Source organism: Myotis daubentonii, chromosome 2 (genome assembly GCF_963259705.1).
Source record: "Myotis daubentonii chromosome 2, mMyoDau2.1, whole genome shotgun sequence".
NCBI classification, from domain to species: Eukaryota; Metazoa; Chordata; class Mammalia; order Chiroptera; family Vespertilionidae; genus Myotis; species Myotis daubentonii.
The window spans coordinates 95,487,646-95,505,927 of record NC_081841.1 but is presented as its reverse complement, the minus strand read 5'-3'; the positions used below and the strand labels follow the sequence as shown (position 1 = coordinate 95,505,927).

Sequence of the window (18,282 nt, the reverse complement as noted above, 5' to 3'; positions counted from 1 at the left end):
ATTTATTTCAGAGAGAGGAATGGAGAGGGAGAGAGAGAAACATTGATGAGAAAGAAACATTGCCTCAAACAGATTGTCAAACTGCAGCAGGAAGGCCGGGGAGGGTTGGGGGGCAGGAGGTAGGGGGGTAAGAGATCAACTAAAGGACTTGTATGCATGCATATAAGCATAACCAATGGACATAAGACACTGGGTGATAGGGGAGGCTAGGGGACTGTCTAGGGCGGGGGGATAAAATGGATACATATGTAATACCCTTTGTAATACTTTAAGCAATTAAAAAAAAAAAAAAAAGAAAGAAACATTGATCAGCTATCTTCTGCATGCCCCTACTGGGGTTCAACCCACAAACCAGGCATGTGCCCTGACCAGGAATCAAACCAGTAACTTCCTGGTACATGGGACAATGCTCAACCAACTGAGCCCAACCTGGCAGGGCAATAAATTTCTATGTTGCTCCCTGAAGGAGAACCACTGCCATTCAAATTCTCCTTAGCCTGTAACCTAATTTTCCTTAGAACCCGGGGTTGTGTTTAACAATTTAATAGAGGGAAGTGAGCATTACTCAGAAAGGTAAACTGAGAAAACTACTTTGCCCAACTCCAAACCATGAAAATCTCTGCAGAGGCAAATAAACCATTGACTAGTTGTAATCAGGGTCTCCCAAGAGCCCTCTTGGGGCAACTGTTCATACTTACAGTGCCAGTTGGACTCTCAAATATCCCACTCTTGCCATCTTCCAACACCTGGTACAGCACTGTCAAGAAGTCTATCTGGATGGAATAGGGTGTGAAGAGAAAAGGGGAATGGGTGTCACCGATCTCCTGGTTTTTATCAGCCATGATCCTAAGGGGAGAAAAATATCTGGTAGTTCTCTGATGAACCAGGAAGAACGGGCTTGAAATCTAGAACAGTTCTTAAGAGCAGTCTCAATACTGATTACGGATTTTCTCCTTAGCCTCTACATTATTTGGCAAGCAGAGATCATGTTCTCTATCATGTGCATATCCCCATGAAGCCACACCAAATCATGCAATCCACCCAGCGACATTTATCACAAAGGGCTCTAGAAGAATGCAGAATACGAAAGCCCTTATACAGAAACTCCCTGCATTTCACCTGAGGTACTTTTGCTGCCTGGATAGCCTTCTAATGCCTCTTCGAGAGGCTTGGAGATTTCCTCTCAAAGACCTGTGCCCTGGGATCAAAGATGTTGCCTGTATTCACTTCTGCAGCAGTCTTCCCTCACTTCTGCACAGGGCGGTATTTGCATGACAGATGCTGCTTTATCCTGATGGGAGACCTGTAAATAGAATCATGACACACAGGCAGAGAATTACAAGTACAATTACAGTTTTTCTGACATGGCACAGGTTAATGTACATAACTTTATTTTACAGATACCGTTAGTATGCTGCTTAGTTTATCCTACCTTCCATTTCCGTACAAACCAGAGCTGCCTCCAAAAAATGTTTTGGCCTCAAGAATCAGAGCCTTCTGTCTGGCTCCTGCCTTTTTAAAACAGATCACAAGTCAGCCTACAGATATCTAAGGCATCCAGCCTGATCTTATCAGCTCTGCACTTTCTGTCCCTCCCCAGGGAATGAGGAGTCCTCAGCGACAGCTCAGCTCCTCAGGAAGTCTCTCCCTTTAGTTGGCCCCCCTACAGTGCTCAAACACCCTCCCTCCAAATACGTGTGCATGCACACACGCAGGCCGCTCTACGGAAAGTCACTCTTTGATGTCATTACCCTGCATTTAATTTCTTCATAGTTCTTAGCACTCAACTCAATTCATTTAGTCCTCCCCACTACAGTATAAGATGCATAAGAGAAAGAACTTTGTCTGTCTTGTTCTTCCCTGCCCCTAGCACTCAGCATGCCAGGTGCTGTGACAAGTAGCAGGGATTCAATAAAAATTTGATGAATATACAGCAAGCTTGACATGGGGGCTGTAGGTGGAGGTTTCTATTATAGAAACCTCTTCAGAGGTGTCAGTGAAGGATGTCCCATAACTTAAATATGTAGTGCAAGGCCAGTTCTTTAGTCGTTTCAAACTGTCTTCATATAACCTCACAACAACCATGTGGTCAGTATTATTACTAGCTCTATTTCACAGATGAAGAAACTGACAGAAAGATTAAGTGACTTGCCCACTTGGTGTAGCTCAGTGGTTGGGTATTGATCTATGACACTAGGAGTCACGATTCAAATCACGGTCAGGGCACATGTCTGGGTTGCAGGTTCCATCCACAGTAGGAGGTGTGCAGAAGGCAGCGATCAATGATTTTCTCTCCCTTTCCCTTCCTCTCTGAAATCAATAAAAAATTTGTTTTCAAAACAAAAAGTTAAGTAACATGTCGATAGTCACATAGCAATTGCCTGAATCCAAGATTTGAACGCACATCTGCCAGACTTTCAAGCTCCTAAGCTTTGTATTTCCTCATTCTTCTCTCACCAGGGTAAGGTGAAAATAGACTTGTTTACCAAACTTTAGAATAACAACAGGAAACAATACAGAAAAAAGTAATGATTGCCCTAGCTGGTTTGGCTCAGTGGATAGAGCGCCAGCATGTGGACCAAAGGGTCCCAGGTTTGATTCCAATCAAGGGCACATACCTCAGTTGCAGGCTCTTCCCCAGCCCAGGCCCTGGTTGGGGCATGTGCAGGAGGCAACCCATTGATATGTTTCTCTGACATCGATATTTCTCTATCTTTCCCTCTCTCTTCCACTTTTTCTAAAAATCAATGGAAAAATAACCTCGGGTGAGGATTAAAAGAAAAAAAAAAGTAATTATTATTTCACTCCCCGTGGATGGTAATTATGGATCTCATTATTCCAGAAACAGCACAAGCTAAGTCAGAAGTTAAACAAGGGTTTAGATAAATCCGCAAATAGTAGATACACTAGGTGTGCTTTAAGAATGCTTGGTGTAGCTTTTTCTGACCTCTTCAGATTGGCTGCCTGAAGGACAACCATGACCTTCCACACAAGTTCTCCCTAGAATTCCCCACCAGTGCTAAGGCACAAACCTCATGCTCATTAAATGAGGTAATAAGAGGTTATGTGAAAGTGTAAGTTTTGAAAGTGTCATTTTCTTCAGTCTTCAATTATCACTTGTTCTTTACTTGGGGATAAACTATCGCTACAGACTGAACTGGGTCCCACCCTCCCTCAAACTCATGTGTTAAAGCCCTAACCCCCAACATGAGACTCTATTTTATTTGGAGGAGGGCTTTTAGGAGGCAATTAACATAAAATGAAAAGGGTAATTAAAATTAAATTAAGGTATAATAGTGGGCCCTAATCCTATTAAGATTGGTGGCCTTCTAGGAGTAAGAGAGAGCTCTCTCCTTACCAGCCATGTGAGGACAAGTACTAGTAAGAAAGGGACCGACCTTCTGCAAGACAGGAAAAGGGTCCTGGACAGGGAACAGAATAGGCTGGGACCTTAATCTTCGACTTTCCAATGTCTAGAACTTAAGGAACAAGAAAAAAAAAAGAAAAGAACTCTGGCTCTGGCCACTGTGCTAAGTGGTTAGAGCATCAGCTTGCAGATCCAAGGATCCTGGTCAAGGGTGCCTGGGGTGCAAGTTCCCCAGCCCTGATAGGGGCGGGAGGCAACCAATCTGTTTCTCTCCCACGATGTTTCTCTCTCTCCCCCTCTCCTACTTCCTTTCCACTCTCTCTAGAAATCAATGGGGAAAATATCCTCGGGTGAGAATTAAAATAGAACAAAAACAAACAAACAAAATACTCTGTTGTTTAAGCCACCCAATGTATGGCATTTTGTTATGGCAGCCAGAGAAGACAGAAACAATTTAAAAGCACAATCCCCATTTTAAGTCCCTACAATGCTTTAACTTCACACACCTGGGAGACAACACAGCCCCAAAAGAAAACGTTTTCTGCACCTACAGTTAATCCAGGCACAGCACCAGCGGGGCTGCAATGCTCCCACAGCAGGGGACACGGCCCGGCCTCCCACCTCCAGCCTCAGAGCTCTCACATCCTGTAGAAAAACCTGCTACTTGGTTTTTTTCCACTTTTCATAGCACATCCTCCAACAATCTGGTCAATTCCATTCAACCGAACCCTCTTGACTACACCACTCCACCTTGCTTTTCTGAAGGGCAGAGCCATTTACAGCATGGGCTCTGAGGTCAGGCTTCTAAATTTGGGACCCCAGCTGTATTCTTGCCTAAGTTAATAGCCCTAACCCTCAGTTTCCCCGCGTGTAAAGGAGAGACAGATAAAACTGCATATCCATAAGGTTGCAGTGACCACTAAATAAGTAACTTATAAAAAGCGGTTAGCACAGATGGGTTACTGAAGTCCCTGGTGCGTGTTAGTTATTATTACTCCAAAGCACCACTCCAGTTCAACTGAAGATCCCGCCCTCACTCACCTCCCATTCGCTCCTGCACAGGTTTCTCGCCTATCAATCACTTGTTAGCTCCGCCCCTCCATGTCGCCAAGGTTTTTCCCGCTCCCGACGGCCCCCCCGCCCCTCCGCAAACAGCCACTGGTTAGCACTTACACCGGAGGACGTCCTTTCTCATGTAGGCTCTCCTCGTCCTAAGCTTTGTTACCACGCGACACCGTGACCACTCTCTTCTCGGGCAAGACAGCTTCGCTTCAGGCCAGGCGGCTGAGGTATGAGAGATAAGGTCGTGGAGCTTAAAAGCGCGGCTCCGCTTGATTCCCAGAGGAGCCTGCAGCGCTGCCACGCCCCGCGCCACTGCGCGTGCTCCCTTGGGGACTTGGGCGTGGTCTCTTTTTGCACCACTGAGGTTGCGCGGCTAACTCCAGCCAGGACTCTTTCCTGGAGGTAGGAAGGCTGCAGGTGGTGGACCCTGGTCCAGCCTTTCTGACCACACACAGCCTTTGGGGTTCATGCCAACCTGCGACCTCCCTTGCAGTCCTGCCTGGTGCAGGATGCTTGATCCTCCGCCTATTGGCGCAGATGTTCTAATCTCCACAGATGATTGGCTGGAAGAAAGGGGCTCATATTTACCAAACACTGCAGGCAAAAAGGCTAGCAGAAAATTGAGAAACCAGTATTCTGATCCTCGCTCTTGCCAGGCCTTAATATGTGAACGTGTTATTTTTACCTCTGAATGGACAGTACTCGCCTCAACTGGGTTGTACAGGAACTTGGACGTCTTTTTTTTCCAATTTCAATTGTCATGCAATATGATATTAGTTTCAGGAGTACAACAATACTGATTGGACATTGATGTGACTTACCTAGTGATCACACAATTAAATCTAGTACCCTTCTGACACCATACTTACCTATTAAAATGTTATTGACTTTCCTTTATGCTCTACTTTACTTCCTCTTGACTGTTTTTATAACTGGCAATATTTTAAATATATATTTTTATAGATTTCAGAGAGGAAGGGAAGGGAGAGAGAGACAAAAACATCAATGATGGGCATCATTGATTGGCTGTCTCCTGCACACCCACTACTGGGGATCACCTGCAACCCAAGCATGTGCCCTGACTGGGAATCGAACCTGGAACTCTGAGTCCAAAGGCGGATGCTCTATCCACTGAGCCAAACCACATAGGGCTATAACTGGCAATTTGTACTTAATTTCTTCACCTTTTCCCTGAACCCCCTTCCATCTGGCAACCAACGATTTGTTCTGTATGTGATTTTGTTTTGGTTTTGCTTGTTTGTTCGTTTTGTAAATTCCCCATATGAATGAAATCCTGTGTTGTTTGTCTTATTTCACTTAGAATAATACCCTCCCGGCCTATCCGTGTTGTTGCAAGTGGCAAGATTTCATTCCTTTTTATGATTGAGTAATATTCCATTATATATGTACCACATCTTCCTTATTCATTCTTTATCAATCTATGGATGGACACTTAGGCTGCTTCCATATCTTGTTTCTTGTAATATAATAATGGTGCAATGAACATAGGGCTGCATATATCTTTTCAAATTAGTGTTGTGGATTACTTTAGATAAATATCCAGAAGTGGATTTTTTGGTCATAAATTAGTTCTATTTTAAATTTTTTTGAGGACCCTCAGTACTGTTTTCTACAGTGGCTGCACCAATTTACAATCTCACCAATAGTGCACAAGGATTCCCTTTTCTACATCATTGCCAACATTTGTTTGTTGATTTAATGATGATAGCCATTCTGACAGGGGTGAGGAGATATCTCACTGTGGTTTTAATTTAATTTAATTTGCTTTCCCAGATGATTCATGATGTTTGTTGAGCATCTTTTCATATGTCTAATAGCCATATGTATGCCCTCCTTAGATAAGTGTCTAATCAGGTCCATTGCACATTTTTAAAGTGGGTTGTTTGGGGTTTTTTGGTGTTGATGTATCATTGGCAAATACGTTCTCCTGTTCAGTGGGTGGCCTTTTCTTTTTGTTGGTTGTTTCCTTTGCTGTCCAAAAACTTTTTGTTTGACAGTCCCTTTTCCTTTTTTTTCTTGTTTCCCTTCCCCGATGAGATAACCCCCCCTCCTCGCCCCCCTGCCACACACACACACAAAATCATTAAGAGCAATGTCAAAGTGTTTACTGCCTATGTTTTCTTCTAGATGGTTTATGGTTTCAGGTCTTACATTTAAGTCTTTAATCCACTTTAGTTCATTGTTGGATATGTTATAAGAAAGCAATCCAGCTTCATTCTTTTGCATGCATCTGTCCAGTTTTCCCAACACCATTTATCGAAGAGACTGTCTTCACCGCATGGAATATTCTTGACTCCACTGTGTTAGATTAACTGAGGTGCGGGTTTATTTCTGGGCTCTCTATTATGTTGCATTGATCTATGTGTCCTTTTATGCCATAGCATGCTGTTTTGATTACTGTAGCTTTGTAGTATAGTTTGATATCAGGTAACTTAATACCTCATCTTTGTTTTGCTTTCAGGATTGTTTTGGCTCCTCAGGATCTTTTGTGATTCCATTTAAATTTTAGGCATGCTTGCTCTAATTTTGTGAAGAATAACATTGGTAATTTGATAGGGATTGCATTGAATCTGTAGAATGCTTTGGGTAGTATGGGCATTTTAATGATGGTAATTCTTCCTATTTATGAGTGTGCTATACCCTTCCATTTCTTTGTATCTTCTTCAGCGCATTTCTTCAATGTCTTACATAGTTTTCTGAGTGCAGGTCTTTTATGTCCTTGGTAAAATTTATTCCTAGGTATTTCATTTTTATTTTTTATACAATTGTAAATGGGATTCTCTTCTTAATTTCTCTTTCTGATAGTTTGTTATCTATCTATTTATAAAAGACTAATATGCAAAGTGTCCCTTCAGGAATTCAACCAGGAGTTCAATCACTCACTATGACATACACTGACCACCAGGGGGTGGCACAGAACATGGCAGGCAACCAGTGTCAGGGCACTGAGGGAGCAAGAGAAAGCAGGAGATAGGGACCCAAACAGTGACATCAAGCAGGCGGTGAGGGAAAGAAGAGGCAGGAAGGCAGGGAGACGAGGAACCTGATGGGCCCTGATCACTGGCCAGGCCTAGGGACCCTACCCATGCATGAATTTCATGCACTGGGCCTCTACTTGCTGTATAAAAATGCAACACATTCCTGCATTTCTTTTTTTGTTTTGCATCTTGCAACTTCACTGAATTCAGTTATTAGTTCTAATAGTTTTTTAGTATATTCCTTAGAGTTTTCTATATATAGTATTAAGCCACTTGCAAATAATGACAGTTTTACTTCTTCCTTTCTAATTTGGATGCCTTCTATTTCATTTTCTTGTGTGATTGCTGTGGCTAGGACTTCCAAGATTGTGTTTCATGAAAGTGGTGAAAGTGGACATCCTTCTGTTGTTCATGATCTTAAAGAAAAAGCTTTTAGCCCTAGTCAGTTTGGCTCAGTGGATAGAGTGTCAGCCTGAGGACTGAAGGTCCTGGGTTCAATTCCGGCCAAGGCACATGCCTGAATTGTGGCCATGATCCCCAGTGTGGGGTGTGCAGGAGGCAGCTGATCAATGATTCTCATCATTGATGTTTCTATCTCTCTTTCCCTCTCCCTTCCACTCTGAAATCAATAAAAATATATTTTTTAATTTTTTCAGATATTTAAACATTTTACAAAGAAAATAAAAAGCTTTTATCTCTTCACCATTGAGTATGATGTTAGCTGTGTGTTTGTCATATCTGGCCTTTATTACATTGACATATGTTCCCAATATACCCATTTTGCTGGGATTTTTTTTTTAATCACAAATGGATGTTGGGTTTTCTCAAATGATTTTTTTGCATCTATTTGATATGATCATGTGATTTTTATATTTCATTTTTGTTTATGTGGTATATCATATTAATTGATTTGCAGATATTAAAACAGCCTGATGGATTAAATCCCACTTGATCATGTTGTATGATGTTTTTAATGTATTGCTGAATTCTGTTTGCTAATATTTTGTTGAGAATTTTTGTATCTATGTTCATCAGATGTTCATCAGAGATATTGGCCTATAATTTTCTTTTCTTTCTTTCTTTTTTTTAGATCTTTTGTCTGGTTTTGGTATGAGAGTAATGGTGTCCTCATAAAATGAGTTTAGATGCCTTCCCTGTTCTTCAAGTTTTTTGGAATAAATTATGAAGGCTAGGTATTAATTCTTCTTTGAATATTTGGTAAAATTTGCCTGTGAAGCCATCTGGTCCAGGGCTTTTGTTTGTTGGAACTTTTTGGTTACTGATTTGATTTTGTAGTTCTCAGTCTTTTAAGATTTTCTTTTTCTTCCTGATTCAGCCTTGGAAGATTGTATATGTCTAGGAATTTATAATCTCTTCCAGGTTGTCCAATTTGTTAACATAAAATTGTTCATAGTATTTCCTTATAGTGCTTTGTTTTTCTGTGGTGTTGATTGTCACTTTGCATTAATTTCTGATTTTACTTATTTGGGCCCTCTATTTTTCTTGATGAGTCTGGCAAAGGTTTATCAATTTTATTTATCTTTTCAAAGAACCAACTCTTGGTATTATTGATATTTTCTATTGTTTTTTTTTAGACTTTATTTCCACTCTGATCTTTATTATTTCCATTCTTCTACTTACTTTGGGCTTTGTTTCTTGTTTTTCTGGTTCCTTTAGGTGTCATGTTAGATTGTTTTATTGAGATTTTTCTTGTTTCTTGAGGTAGGCTTGTATTGCTGTAAGTTTCCCAGTTAGAACTGAGTTGGCTATGTCCAATAGAATTTAGGTTGTTTTGTTTTCATTTCCACTTGTCTCAAGGTCTCTTTTGATTTCTTCTTTGATGTCATTCTTAACCCATTCATTGTTTAGTATCATGTTATTTAGCCTCTACATGTTTGTGTTTTTCAGTTTTCTTCTTGTAATTGATTTCAGTTTCATACCATTGTAATTGGAGAAGATGGTTGATATGATTTCAGTCTTCTCAAATTGATTGAGACATGTTTTGTTGCCTAACATGTGATCTATTTTGGAAAATGTGCACTTGAACAGAATGTATATTCTGCTGCTTGGGGTAAAATGTCCTAAAAATATCAACCAACTCCAGCTGGTCTAATGTGTCATTTAAAGCCACTGTTTCCTGGTGCACGAATTCATGCACCGGGCCTCTAATAGTGTGATAATGTTGAGTAGGGTTCTGAAATAACCCAAAAAAACCATATATGGTATAAGCTCACTAGATGGGGGTCTTGGTTGTTGGGGACTATCTGAAGTAGGAGGGAAGATGAAGTAGAAGGAGGAAAAGTTTTTTCTTTCCTATTTCTTGGAGTAAGATCTTTTAGATCATCGAGATCATTATATCTCTGCAAGAACTTTTTGGGTTGTGATTGAGGAATGTGACCAGCATATCATGAGCAGCTGAGATATGCTGATGTCATGCAGTTCCCAGAATAATTTCACGCAAAGAAGCATTCTCATTTGTCTTTTTCGACTTTGGAATGTTGTTGATGGTTATGTGGGTGAATTACCTGTTTAGATTATATAAACCTAGAATCCAACTGTTTTGCATATAAACACAAAGTATTGGCACAACTTTAAACTATAGTGAATTCTAGGTCTGCAACTGGGGGAAGATTGTTTTGAACTTTCCCAAGTGTTTGTCACCATTTTAGAAAATGTAATTCTTGGCAATACCATTCCTGGAATTGAATCTGTTTGGGTTGAGAACCACTGACTTAGACTAAATTCTGAAACAGCTGAAGTTTGCTCTTGATACACTCTCTTTTCTCTCCTTTATGTCTCATTTTTACTTACTAAGGCCCCTGTTCACATGCACCCCATTGTGCTGATTCTACCTTCACCCATCTGCTACCATACCCTCTCTCCCAACCAGGTGGACATGCTCTGCTCATCTCACTTTCTCACCAAAATTCCCAATTCTTTAGATATAGGATTTTAGCGAAGTCAAAGGGGGAACAGTAGAGTACATATTTTGGAGCAGGAACGCTATTCTAAGTAGACCAACTCTAATTCAGAATAAGTCCTACAGGGTCAGCTCACCTCAGCTACTCTTCCTTTCATAGCTTCTGAATCCACAGGTAACTCTGGAAATTCCTAGTTTGTTTTTGATTTTCCAAAATGATTTCTGTTGCAGTGGTAGTGGGCATGGGATAGGGTCTGGGCAGCTGTTTGTGGTATGTATGAGTCATTTGAAAGTTGGGGGATTCCAATATGTAGAAAATCCAGATTAGGGTGGGCTAAGTTCATTCAAGTTGGCTGCCTCTAATCATCTGGTCTAGTGCTTTCCCAGGCAGAGTGGAAAACATACATTTTCCTTTTCTAAGAGAAATGTTTCTTCCTTTCTTCCTTCCAGGCACAGGAAGATCGTACTGATTTGAGAGGTTATGAGACTGCATATGGTTTTGTGTCACTGGACTGTAGAGTTTGAGTACAGCTAGAAACAGAATTGGAGAGATAGGCTAGATAATAGAGGCCTATGTGCTATGTCAAGGGATCTGAATATAAGGCTCAGCTTGGTCTCTGTTGTCATTGACCTGGACCTGAGGCAACTGGAATTTCTTTAAACCTCTATACCTTTGTTAACTTTGTTGAAAAGTAGATGGTAAAGTGAGTTAAGTTCTTGAGCCAGGTGGCTTTTTTCTTTTCTTTTCTTTTCTTTCCTTTTCTTTTCTTTTTTTAAGCCTACGGCACCCGGTATTCCCAGGCAGTCTCCCATCCAAGTACCAACCAGGCCCGACCCTGCTGGCTTGTTTTTTTAAAAATCTTTTTTTTCAATTACAGTTAACATACAATATTATGTTATATTCAGGAGTATACCCCAGTGATTAGACATTATATAACTTACTAAGTGATCATCCTGGTAAATCTCACACCCATTTGACACCATACATAGTTTATCAGAATAATATTGACTATATTCCCTATACTGTACTTTACATACCCATGACTATTCTGTAACTACCAACTTGTACTTCTAAATCCCTTCACCTTTTTCACTCATCCCACTAACCCCCTTCCCATCGGGCAACCATCAAAATGTTCTGTTTCAATGAGTCTGTTTCTGTACTGCTTGTTCGTTTATGTTGATTTTTAGATTCATTTGTTTTAAAATATGTATTTATTGCCATTTTATTCATATTATTTTCTTCTTCTTAAAGAATACCCTTCAATATTTCATTTAATACTGGTTTGGTGGTGATGAATTCCTTTAGCTTTTTCTTGTCTGGGAAGCTCTTTATCTGTCCATAGGTTCTAAATGATAGCTTTGTTGGGTAGAGTAATCTTGGCTGTAGGTCCTTGCTTTTCATCACTTTGACTATTTCTTGCCGCTCCTTTCTGGCCTGCAAAGTTTCTGTTGGGAAATCCACTGACAGTATTATGGGAGCTCCCTTGTGGGTAACTAATTGCTTTTCTCTTGATACTTTTAGGGTTTTCTCTTTGTCTTTAACCTTTTGCATTTTAATTATGATGTGTCTTGGTGTGGGCCTCTTTGGGTTCATCTTTTTTGGGACTCTCTGTGCTTCCTGGACTTGTATGTTATTTCCTTTTCCAGGTTAGGGCAGTTTTCTGTCATTGTTTTTTTCAAATAGTTTTTCAATATTTTGCTTTCTCTCTTTTTTCTCCCAGCACCTCCATGATGCAAATATTGGTATGTTTGAAGTTTGTCACAGAGGCTCTTTACATTATCTTTATATTTTTGGATTCTTTTTTTCTTTTTGCTGTTCTTATTGGGTATTTTTTTTTTTGCTTCATTATATTCCAAATCACTGATTTGAATCTAGTCTCCATCTACTGTGCTGTTGATTCCCTATAAATTATTCTTTGTTTCAGTTAGTATATCCTTCATTTCTGACAATCTAGATGAAATGTGCAAAATTAATTGAAAAACATAACTTACAAGACTAACAAAATGAAATAGAATATCTTAGTAGCTCTATATCTATTAAAGAAATTGCATTTGTGTTTTTTTTTTGGTTTTTTTGGGTTTTTTTATTTTTTTATTGCTTAAAGTATTACAAAGGGTATTACATATGTGTCCATTTTATCCCCCCGCCCTAGACAGTCCCCTAGCCTCCCCTATTCCCCAGTGTCTTATGTCCATTGGTTATGCTTATATGCATGCATACAAGTCCTTTAGTTGATCTCTTACCCCCCTACCTCCTGCCCCCCAACCCTCCCCGGCCTTCCTGCTGCAGTTTAGAAATTGCATTTGTTGTCAAAACCTTTTTCACAAAGAAACCTACAGGCCCAGATAGTTTTATTGGTGATATCTATAGAACACTTAACGAAAAAATAGTCCCTAATTAACACAGGCTATTTTAGGAAATAGAGAAAGGAAACACTTCCAAACTTGTGTTGTTTTTTACATTGTTGTTTGTTTGTTTTAATATTTTTATTGATTTCAGAGAGGAAGGGAGAGGGAGATAGAAACATCAATGATGAGAGGGAATCATTGATTGGCTGCCTCCTGCATGCCCTCTACTGAGGATTGAGCCTGCAACCGGGGCATGTGCCCATTGACCAAAATCAAACCTGGGACCCTTCCGTCCACAGGCCAACGCTCTATCCACTGAGCCAAACCAGCTAGGGCTTTCTGTTTGTTGTTAATCCTCACCCGAGGATATTTTGCCATTGATTTTTAGGAATAGTGGAAGAGAGAGGGGAAGACAGAGAGGAACATCGATGTGAGAGAAACACATCGATTGGTTGCCTCCTGTATGAGCCCTGACCAGGGCCCAGGCCGGGGAGGAGGCTGCAATCAAGGTATGTGTCCTTGACCAGAATCGAACCCGGGACCCTTCAGTCCATGGACTGATGCTCTGTCCACTGAGCCAAATAGGGAAGGGCTTCAAACTCATTTAATAAGTCTATCATAATTCTGGTACAAAATCTTGACAAAGATGTTATAGGCAACATGAATGAATGTCTATGTTGAAAAAAAAAAAAGCCATTGTTTCCTTTTTGATTTTCTGACTGATTGATCTATCCATTGATGTCAATGGGGTGTTAAAGTCCCCTCCTATTACTGTATTACTGTATTACTGTCGATATCTTTCTTAATGTCTGTCAATATTTGCTTCATGTATTCAGGTACTCCCACATTGGGTATAGACAGTTACAAGAATTTTGTCTTCTTGTTGGAGTAATCCCTTTATCATTATGAAGTGCCTTAGTCACTTGTTACAACCCTTGGTTTAAAGTCTATTTTGTCTGACATAAGTATTGCTACCATATTTTTATTTCATTTCTTTTCCACTTTTATGAAATACCTTTCCCCCCCCACCCCTTTATCTTTAGTCTGTGTGTATCTTTCAATCTAAAGTGGGTCTCCTATAGACCATATACTATGGGTCTTTTTTATCCATCCCGCCACCCTATCTCTTTGATTGGAGCATTTAGTCCATTTAGATTTAGAGTATTTATTGGTAGGTACATAGTTATTGCCGTTTTATTCATTGGTTTCTAATTATTTTTGTTGTTCTTCCCAGTTTGTTTTTATTCCCTTGCTTTCTCTCTTGCATGTTATTGACTTTCAGTAGTGTTATACTTAGATTTCTTTATTATTTTTTATATCTCTTGTCAATTTTTGGTTTGTGGTTAGTATGTGCTATACCAGTGGTCTTCAAACCGCGGATCAGGAGCCCCATGCATCTCTTTGGCCCCTTGAGTGTGGCTCTTCCACAAAATACCACGTGAGGGCGCACATGTACAGTGCGATAGAAACTGAGGCCTATGCGCAGAAGTGGGTTTTCAGCCTGGGCAGGTCTATTTTGAAGAAGTGGCATTAGAAGTGAGGGGTGTCAGTCTGTCAGGGGAAGGGAGACTAGGCACAGGCTGGCCGCGGATACACAGCGCTGGGGAGGCGCGCAATTCATGCAGGAGTTGAATGAGCCAGTCAGTCAGCAGTCTCATTGTGCAGTGGTTAGTGCTAGTCGGGTCCGCAAATCTCGCGTGGGTGACAAAAGATAGGCGAAAAAAGTATACAAGACGAGTGTGGATGGGAGAGTTGGAAGGGGTCGACCTCAGCGAATGTACTTCAATCAGATTGAGGACGTTTTTAGCAAAGGCCAGTTTAGGAGTACCCTAATTAAGTTAATAGCAATGTACCTACCTATATAGTTTAAGTTTAAAAAATGTGGCTCTCCAAAGAAATTTCAATCATTGTACTGTTGATATTTGCCTCTGTTGACTAATGAGCTTGCTGACCACTGTGCTATACCAAGCTATGTTTTTTTGTTGTTGTTGTTGTTTGGGGTTGGATTATTTTATTTTATTTATTTTTTTAATTAAATCTTTATTGTTCAGAATATTACAGTTTGTGGGAAACTGTTTATTGCCTTCACTATCTGATAAGCATAGACAGAGAACTCCCCGAAACCCCCCCCCCCCCCCAAGGCTGGGTGCCTTTGAAGCCCTAGCAAAGCTTGGAGCTAGGCGCCACCTGTTTGTCCAGACAGTGATAGCTGAAACTATTCCCCCATTTATTATTATGTAAATCCTTGCTGATGGGCTAGTCTGCCTGTTAATGGCGGTTCGCCTGCCTAAGGGCTACTCCGGATCAATAAAAGATTGGAGCAGCCTGAGCATGGGTGGAAGTCCCTCTTCTTGAGTTGGACTTGCCCGCCTGGACCTCCAATATTGCAAAATTATCTCGTGTCTTTTTCTCTCATTTGTTGTGCGGCTCCTCTTTCAGATACCAAACCCTACTCCACACGGGACGTGGAAGGAAACACTCAACATCTGGCGCCCGACGGGTAATCTAGAAGTGCAGGACTCGCTGGAGCGAGAAAAGGAAGTTTTCACCGAAAAGGTGTGGAAAACTCACCGAAAAAAGGTTAGGGGAAGTCTACCACACGCAATGCCCAGGATCAACTACAGAAGCCCGGGTCTGTAAGTACACTGGGAACGTTTTCTTAACCAGGCTAACAAACGGGGCAGGATTTGGCTTTAAAAAAGTAGATTCGGCTTTAAAAAGGTATATTTGGCTTTTAAAAAACTAAGAAACTGTATTATGTGCTTTTGATTTGCATGTTTAAAGTGTTAAAATTTTAGAAGGTAATCTTTCTTTTACATTTTTTGCATGTTATTATAGAACATAACCTTTGCTTTTCTTGACGAAGGTACATTAGATCTTAAAAGGTTGCCAAAAAAGTTAGTTAGAACTTGAAAAAAGGTTAGCAGGAGGAAAATCCTCATCTCAAAAAAAAACTTCTTCCATGGGGAACATAATATCGCAGTTGCCAAAGCCTTTTCCAGAGGCTGAGGAGGAGTCTCCTCAACTGGTTCCCTCAGCTCCTCCTAGTGAGGAGTGGGAAGACACATTAGAGGAATGGCCTTCACCGTCCTCTCCACCTCCGCATGCACGTCCCAATTCTGATATGCTTAATTCGCTGTCATTTGAATCACCTGTGCAAAAAGCCATCCGAGAAGGATTGAGGGAAATACCGGCGGAAGAAAGGCTTGCTTTCCCGATCATAGAGGTACCTGATCCACAGCTACCGAATCAGGTAATCAGACAGCATGTAAAAATTGACTTTAAAATGATAAAGGCCTTACGGGAAAGTGTAGTCCAAAATGGTCCAACAGCTCCTTTTACAGGAGAAATTATGTATAGTATTTCTGAAGCTTTCCTAATCCCTCATGATTGGTATTCTCTAGCACGTGCAACTCTGGATGGAGGAGATTATTTACCATGGAAAGGAGAATTCTTGGAGAGATGCCAGGAGCAAGCCCAAATAAACCGCGGGCTGAATGCTCAAATAACTTATGAAATGCTAGCAGGACTGGGACAATACAACGATGTTCGAACCCAGTTAGATTATGTGCAACTGGCATATGAGCAAATTAGAGCTTGTGGAAGGAAAGCGTGGTGGACTTTACCAGCAAAAGGGGACTCTGAGGGAGCTTTTAGTAAATGTTTACAGGGGCCTTTAGAATCATTTTCAGATTTTGTGGCTCGTCTCACTCGAGCAGTGAGACGACAGATTCAACATGAGGCAGCAGGAGACATTTTAATTCAGCAATTAGCCTATGAAAATGCCAATGATGATTGTAAGAAATGCCTGATGCCTCTGAGAAAAGGTAGTACCATTACAGAAATGATTCGAGCATGTCAGAATGTGGAGTCAGGCACTTTTCAAGTGAATTTACTCACTGCCGCTGCTACTGTAAATAAAAGGTGTCATAACTGTGGAAACATAGGACATTTTAGAAAAGAATGTAGACAACCAAGAAGGACACAAGGAGGCGCTCCAGGGAAAGGCGCTAACATCTCGCCTCCTGAGCTGATCAAAACAGATCCAACCTCTCTGTGTCCTAGATGCCAGAAGGGCTACCATTGGGCCGGCCATTGTAAATCGAGATTCCACAAAAATGGGCAGCCGTTAAATCAAGACACAGGGTATGGCCAACTGCAGGGAAACGGCCAATGGGGCAACCCCCAGCCCCGTCAATAAAAGGGGAGATCTGCCCTGCAAAGCCCACAGTGGAATCTCTGATTTGGGCCACTCCAGGAAGTGCAAGCCTAGATCTAAACAGTACTATAGCGGTCACTTTGACCCCTGATATGGCTCGGCAAGCTGTTCCTACAGGAATCTGGGGACCTGTGCCATCAGGAACTTTAGGATTAATTTTAGGGAGAACTGGAAACACTCAGAAAGGATTAACTGTTTTGCCTGGAGTCATAGATTCAAATTATGATGGAGAGATTAAAGTTATATTGGAATGCAATCATATTATGCAAATTACCCCAGGACAAAGAATTGCTCAAATACTACGTCTACCTTATGCTCAACAAGGCAAGGCTATAAATAGGAAAAGAGGAATGCAAGGACTTGAAAGCTCAGACATCTATTGGATACAGGAAATTAGCAAAACTTGTCCTATGATTAATTTGAGAATAGAAGGAAAAATGTTTAAAGGCCTAGTAGACACTGGGGCAGATGTCAGCGTTCTCAGCAAAGAATTCTGGCCTCCTGGTTGGTCCATGGTAGAAGCTATGGACTCAATTAGAGGGGTGGGAGTTCCTGATAACACACAACGTAGTGCTGCAGTCTTAAAATGGCAAGATGAGGAAAGACAGACAGGATGGTTTCAGCCCTACATTGTCTCTGGAATTACAGTCAATTTATGGGGCCGGGATGTCTTAGAAGGTTTACAAGCTTGTATTATTACTGGCAAAGGTCAGCAGCTTGTAACTCAGATGTGACATCAGAGTGATCAAGGTGTAAAAAACCCAGGAAGGTGAGGATATCAACCTTTTTAGGAGTGGTCACTGCTCAGTCTCCTCGCCCCCATGCTGACCCTATACAATGGAAAGATGATAAACCTGTATGGGTGGATCAGTGGCCATTAACCAAGGAGAAATTAGGTCATATTCATGGATTGATACAGGAACAAATAGAAGCTGGTCATATAGAGCATTCCAATGGCCTTTGGAATACGCCTATATTTATTATACCTAAGAAGGTGGCAGGGAAATGGTGATTGATACATGATCTCAGAGCAATTAATGCTACTATGCATACCATGGGAGCTTTGCAACCTGGACTCCCAGCACCTTCACAAATCCCTTTAAATTGGTCTCTCATAGTAGTAGATCTTAAAGATTGTTTTCACCATTCCCTTGGCACCTCAAGATAAAGAAAGATTTGCCTTTTCAGTGCCATCTATTAATAATATAGAACCCATGAGAAGATATCAGTGGAAGGTTTTGCCTCAAGGAATAGCCAACAGCCCTACCTTGTGCCAAAAATATGTGGCTCAAGCTGTTCAACCTTTAAGGGACAGATATTCCCGATGTTACATTATCCATTACATGGATGACTTGCTCTTAGC

At 41.0% G+C, this 18,282-nt stretch overlaps 1 long non-coding RNA gene across 2 annotated transcripts; it reads right to left on the bottom strand.

Moving 5' to 3' along the window:
* Window positions 1-300: 300 nt before the first annotated feature.
* On the bottom strand, window positions 301-4,691 carry LOC132226238 (uncharacterized). 2 transcript variants are annotated; one of them, XR_009451021.1, is made up of 5 exons: window positions 4,541-4,691; window positions 3,399-3,479; window positions 2,157-2,310; window positions 1,120-1,303; window positions 301-846 (listed from the first exon to the last, which is right to left on the bottom strand). It is a non-coding gene; the product is annotated as an uncharacterized LOC132226238 (long non-coding RNA). The 2 variants fall into 2 exon arrangements; XR_009451020.1 differs by lacking the exon at window positions 301-846 and having other exon boundaries at window positions 1,010-1,303.
* Between the last annotated feature and the right edge of the window lie 13,591 nt (window positions 4,692-18,282).